General features: G+C 39.7%; 1 pseudogene; it reads right to left on the bottom strand.

Annotated features, from left to right (window-relative positions):
• Positions 1-5561: 5561 nt before the first annotated feature.
• LOC122816246 lies at positions 5562-6457 on the bottom strand (annotated as a pseudogene).
• Positions 6458-7123: the final 666 nt, after the last annotated feature.

The following is a 7123-nucleotide window of genomic DNA, read 5'->3' on the forward strand; positions in this document are numbered from 1 at the left end:
AAGACCTGCTGCCTGACAACAACTATCTACTTGTTTCATGGGGAACACATCATCAAAGTAAAAAATGAACAGCGAACAAGAAACAAGCTCAATATAAATTGTTTAAAGGATTACTACACAAGTTATGGACCACACATAATATATTGGCATTCTGCTTAGTTTACGGGTAAAGCCTGCAAAGTCTCCAACAAATGTAATGAGCTTCAGAAAATACTTTAATCCTGTCCTTTATTACAAATACTGTCATATGCATTTCAATACCTAAGGCTTATACGTCATCTAGTTATGTAAATATTCTCTGCATGGCAACAATGAAAAGGCTTTCAATGTTGGTGATTCTTTAACAGTCTGCTTATTAAAGCTTACTTGCATCTTACAATCTCTGACAAGCTTACCTGATGGTCATTAAAGCATTGTTACTTTAATACAGAGCAAAAGGGCACTGCAACAGCATGCATTTTCTGAATAATAAGAAGCATAAATCAACAGTATAAAAATATGACAGAAAACCAGAACATTCTGCAAAATCAAGGACAGATGAAAAGCCACGGTCATACTTGTGGTCTACCTAGGATGGGGGAATACTTTGCACACTTAAACTGCATAATTGCTCCTTGCCTTGCTTGGACACATCCAGAGCCACTACAATGGGGAGTGGGATGCAACAAGTAGGTCACAGTTTGAAATGTCTCTGGCTGATGGTGATGGCTCTGACACTCATACCTCTCAACCTCAGAGCAAGAAATCTGGACAAAGCCATACATAGAAGTGGGACACAGGCCCAAAAATAAAGAAAATTTGTAAATATTGCTCTTATAAACTTAGAAAGATAATACAATAGTAGTAGGTCTTGCATTAGTATGAATTTTCTGAAGGGTATGAAATCTGAAACTCAAATGTCTGCCATTATTTTCTAACTTCAGTCTTTAATGATTTGCTACTAATTTGCCAGAAAACCACAATTTTATGAAAAACAGACCACAAATGTGATGCAAAAATATAAAATTGCCACACAATACAACTGGGAACCTGTCAATAAAGGGACACCTTTTTAAAATTAGTACTGTTAACTTGAGCAGCTGACAAAATAAGCATCTACATGCATTTCTGAAATAAAAGTAATCTATAACTCTGATCATTACAGTTATTTATAATTGTAAACCCTCCATGTTTTCTTCCAAAATTGCCATTTTGCAGAGGGATTATTAGGGGGAGAGCAACATTTTGAGCAAAAATTGGGGACAGTTGCGAGGTTTGGATATTCCTAATTCTATAAAGTGATTTATTTGCATGTACCTCTCAACCTCTTAATGCAGAAAATCTGGACAAGGCCAAATATATTGGGGGAACATGCAAACAGTACTAAAAATTGCTCTTGTATAAACTTAAGTCAGTTGATAGTATGACAGGTCTTGCTTTAGCATGCATTTTTCTGAAGGTTATGACGTCTGAAACTCAATGTCTGTCATTATTTAGTGACTTCATTCCTAAATGATTTGGCAGAAAACCACAAATGTTATGAGGAACAAACCAAAAATAAGAAGCAAAAATCTATTCATTCTGCAAAATTCTGGACAGTTGAGAGGTATAGTTCAGCCAGGGCTGTCTGAGTTTGCTGCCCCCCCCTCACAAAATCACGGTCGAATGGAGCGCCCCCCCTGCAGCCATTCCAATGTCCCATTCCTTGGTTATTTCACCCCATTTACCATAAACACTGTAATGTGCATACTGCTTTACTTCTGTGACGATATGGATTTCATTTGAAAGTTTTATTTTGCATTTTACAGCATAAACCCTAATAGATATCTGCTAAACAAAACAATGCAGTCTCACAATGAAAATAGACTTAGCATTAAAACTTCTCTGCCCTTGAAACTAACATTCATTGAAATAGCATTGAAACCCACATTCAAAGAAAATACATTTTGCAAGTGGCAGATAAAGATTCATTTTGGGCTGTTTTCAAATCATAGGCCCCTTGAACATGAAACATACACATGCTCTTTGATACACCTTTCTGATTGTATTAATTATATTCCTTGTACAATACAGTACAGTTGTTAGAGGGCATTTTAAATTTATTGTTTTGAACATTTTTCCAGTAAACAATTAAACAAAATGCATGCACCAATAATGACAAAACTGCCCAATTCAGAACATTTCCATCATAAAAGTCTACTCAAACTTCTACAGTCCACCAGTATCAGTAAATATACACAATCTCTGAAGAAGTAAAAGTCATCTAAATAATTCCACATTAAAGAAATATGTAACTAATGAAGAAGTTACTGCTAGCAAACAACTTTATATATCATTGTTTCATCTACAAATAAAGTGCCTGTTGCCCTTGAGGAATAAATTGCCTATGTTGCATTAAAAAATGATAAGCTAGTAATATCCCAATAGGGAATGGACAGCAAACTGATAACATGTTCATAGTTACTAGGTATCTTCACCAAAGAGGACTGCAGCATCCATCCTCTTTACAACAGAATACAGTATCAACAATGCATCTACCTACTGTGGGAGTAGAACCCACAGCCTTCTGCATCAAAAAGCAAATATGCTACCTGTTGTGCTATTAACAACACAAACAGATCTGGCATAAGCAGCACTAAACTTTTGTTCCCCTGCAGCTCTCAGCTCCTTGTAAAATCTATTCCACACTCAGCTGTATCTCTGAACTTTGCAGCACATGAAATCTGGAAAAAGCCAAAATGTATTTGGGGGGGGGGGGGTGGGCAAAAGCCCAAAAACCAGGGACACATATTAAACATTGCTTGTATAATGTTGGAAAGTTGCTAGAATAAAATGCTGTGTTACCACCATACATTTTACTGCCAAGTACTGAACCCAGGACCCTGTGCAAAACAGTCAGAGCAACATACCACTATGCCAAATCAACTGTTTGATAAAAGAAAGGAAGACTGAAACTTACCATTTAGTGAACTCAGTTCTCACCATAGCTGTCAACATCTTAGCACAAAATACCTGAACAAAAGCCAATGATGGAAGAATACAGCCCCCAAACATATTCAGTGAGTTCAGTTATCACCATAGCTCTCAACCTTGGCACAAAAAACCTGGACGAAGCCAGTAATGGGGGAATACAGTCCAAAATATAGGGACAAATATCCATTGAGGACACCAGAGCAAACCACACAAACACAGGGAGGACATGTGGATTCCACACAGAAGGCACCCCAGGCAAGAATCAAGCCCAACAATCTGTAGCTGTTAGGCAACAATGCTATGACTGCACCACTGCACTGCTGGTTGGGTTAAGTAACAAAAATAAAGAAACCACAGATTTTATGAGGAACAGAACAGAACAAATATGAGGCAAAAATCTGCAAACACTTTACAAATGGTGGTGGGTAGGGAATTCAGGCTCTTGTCACTTGAGCCTAAGGTACAAAGTTCAAGCCTTATTCTGTACCCACCACCATGTAGCAAGTGGGGCATTTCACACACACACACACACATACACACACACACACACACACACACACACACACACACACACAATAAAGAAAACCAATTATTTTAGGAAACTTTCTTATGAGAAGTGTTTGAGATATTTTCCCCCTCCAACATAGTTGCCCAAAATAGGGATATCAAGTCATTCAGCTTAGCAGGTTCTGCGCTTTTTCACCTCCTAGTTAGCATTTTTACATAATAACATAATAAGTCAGAGTAACAACTTATTAGCTTCAGATATCCTTAGCTCTGGAAATGGGCCTAAAAAATATATTTCTTTAGTTACAACCAAGGGTTCGACAAATAGTTCACCTATAAATAGGTGAAGATGCTGATGAAAATCCTGCAGTTTACTGCTGTACCAGAAAATATGGGTCCAGTCTTCTATTCTTTCAGTTCTTCATCATCAACATAATGGGTTTATGCTGGGTAAAGTCTTGCTAACCGATCTGTTATATAAAAATATTTATAGACCCTTATTATCAGGAATTACACAGTGGAAACTCTAGCTTAGCTATATTTTTCTTGTAGTTTTTACCGATTGGTTTGTATGTGTGACCTTGTTATTCATTGTTTTATTTTGCTAGTTGGGATATTTTGAAGACACCCTAATGGTTAAGGACATCAGTTGAGGATGACAACCCTGTGTTTCTAAAGTTAGCCATTTATGCTGTGCTGATGATGCCATAAGAAGGATGAAATGTGCATGCCCACATCTAGTGGGATTTGCTTTACTGGCCTGAATTTGTCCACTACAGACTTTAAAAATAAAAATGTCATGGGCATTCAGACCTACCATATAGCTGAAACACCTGATATCCTTAAGGGTCATTTGCATATATCCCATGTGCCTCTAATACAAGAGGTTCAAGGAATCACACAGTGGAAACTCTAGCTTGGCTAGATTTTTTTGTAGTTTTTATTGATTGATTTCTTTGTATGACAGTTTTAGTTCCTTAACCAGTATGGAATTTTTTAGTCTTGAAGCATGAAATTAAGAAGTCTCCAATGTTTTATCCCTGGCTGGGTGTTCCCTAGGGCACATAAAAGCACTAAGGGAGCACGAACAGAAAATATAATTGGGCCATAAGCTAAAGAAGTAAAGGAATGCATTTGCTCTACATATCTAAGGGCTTTATTTGTCCTAGCCCAGGACTGACATATGTATACCCATATCCTACAGGTGGGTGCAATGGAGAGCCAATATCATCTAGCCCCGTTTCCTTATGGTAATACTTTATTCTCTTTGACAGTGTAGATAACCTAATTTTCTTTAGATCCTGGTCCCCTTCCTTACCATCCAGAACTAGATTCCACTAACCGGCTCAGGCAATGACTCCCTCTGAAAAGGCAATCAAATGTTTCAAAATTGAGCCCTTGAAGCATGTAAATGGATACCAGTGTGAACAAAAATCCATTAATAAGCCCTTTAATCACAACATATCTAACCTTTGTATCAGAGAGTGTGTCCAAAATTTGTATTACAAGTTGTCCAGTGATGAGGATTGTTACCCTCGTGCACTTACCTTAAGCTGGAATCCTTTCCAACAATGAGTGTTTCCCTTAGTTAAATGAGTGTCTTGCAGGCTACCAAATGCATATATATTTCCTGATAGTAAAACTCTATCATGCTTGAGTGGGCTATTTTGATCACCTACATTCCAGCTGAGGACCTGTATTTGCCCTGCTGTAACTTTCTATGCCTATGCAATACTAACATAGTGTCCTTAGATAGATTAACTGTGTCAGTTTTCTTCATGTGTAGAAGGCCAAAGTTTAGTAAAATAAACCAATTTCAACACAGCTCATTCTACAGTAGGAAGACTGATGCATGTCTATGTCTGTAATTTCAAAGTCAGACTGTAAGTCCATTGTTGCTCAGATGTAAGTATGCGCTTGTAAGTATAAGAGCATAAAGGCAAACATAAAGACATTTGCCTGAAAAACTACTTTGTTTTTCAGATGTTCTATCCAATTTGCTAACATTTACTAAATACTACCTTACGAATGCAAGGTTCAGGTAGTTGTATGTGAATCACTTCCATGTCTTCAATGAGCCTCGGCCATCACTGCAACTTTCTCTAGATGTATGTGTTGCTTTTTAACCAAAGAAATTCTAGGGTAAAGCATTGGGGAAATTGTGTCTGCATCTTGCCGACTTCAAAAAAGTTACTTATTATGTGGCTAGTGCCTGATCTGATTGATGTCCTTTTGAAGAGTGCTGCTAGGTACTTCTTGCGGCAGCCGCCCATCAGCAGGTGGTTCTCGGCCTCTGCAAACTGCAGTACCCAGGTGTCACTTTCTGCAGAGCTTTGCTTGCCGGCTAGTGAGTGGCACTCCTTGGAGAGCATGTTGAAGCCTTCCGCCTTGACCTCAGCTACCCTATTTGGTCACGGCCAAGGGATATGAGGCAAGGGCCAGTGTGCTGCACTTCATGGCCAGATGCCCGCACACTTAAATGCAGGGTGATCTGGACAACATAATGGTTTCTTATGTGTAGTTTCACCTCATTGGTGTCTGCCACCATCTTCATCATGTCTCGGTAGCTACATTTATCCACGGCCTGCGCCACCAGCATCTGCAAACAGGATCGGATCTTGCAGGCTGAAAGATAACCAGAGGCTGTGATGAATTCAACCCAGAGGGACATGCTCCTTTTGCGGCCATCACTTAACTTCAGTACCACGCACCCTGGCAAAGAACCATCATCCACAAAGTTGAAGACCCCCATCTGGTTCAGATAGAGCACCACCTCAAACACTGTGGGTGAGATGACTTTGAGGCCCTCGTAGCGATTTTCCATCTCATTCAGGGAGCTAATGAAGTGCAGCTCTTGGACCTCCACCTCCTTGAACACATCAGAGACCACCTTGCAGACATCCCGGATAGTGTTGGCAACGGCCGCCTTGCGCGCCTGGCACTTCTCATTGTAGTACTTGTTGAGATGATACACTAGTTTGGCCTGGGCTGCGATCATGTTGGGACAGAGATCCGGATTGTAGACCGGAGTCTCACAGTAGGTTGTAGGATCCAATGCGGCTAACTTAACTTGAGCCAACTCCAAAGTAGGGGGAAAAACGAAAAAAAAAAAAATCAGCTCTAAAATCGCTGAAAGTCTGAGGTAAAAAAGCAGGGTTAGATCTGAAATGTGAGCTGTTCTTAGGCGCTGTTAGAATAATCCTGTAATCTTTACAACAGCTATTTAAAGTGGGCAGATCCCTACCCCCTCTCAATAGAAACAACCTAACTCAAGCCCAGTATAGCTGTAGCTGAGAGGTTAAGAATAAAGTTCTTTATGGTAGCAGTAGTGCAGGTTCAAGTGAGACATAACAAGACTTGGCAGTAGTTGAGATCACCTCTGTCTCCTTATTTATTTATGTTTTCTGTAATCACTGTGTGTGCTGTCTGTTAATCAGATGAATGGAGAGTGCAGGGATGCTAGCCTGGCCTTACTCTGTGCAGGTTGGTGGCAGCTGCAGAGCATAAAGCTGATGATCCTCTGGCTTTGTAAGAGCACAAGTCAGGAATCACTATAGTGGAAATGATTGTAATGGCTGGGCCAGACTGACGGCTACCCAATCTCCACCATACTCGTCATGGGGGCTTTGGCAGCCTGCGCAAGGTAGGTTTGGGCTACCAGAAT

The sequence above is a fragment of the Protopterus annectens genome, chromosome 12.part0 (assembly GCF_019279795.1).
Source record: "Protopterus annectens isolate FY-2018-M chromosome 12.part0, PAN1.0, whole genome shotgun sequence".
In the NCBI taxonomy this organism is placed as follows: Eukaryota; Metazoa; Chordata; order Ceratodontiformes; family Protopteridae; genus Protopterus; species Protopterus annectens.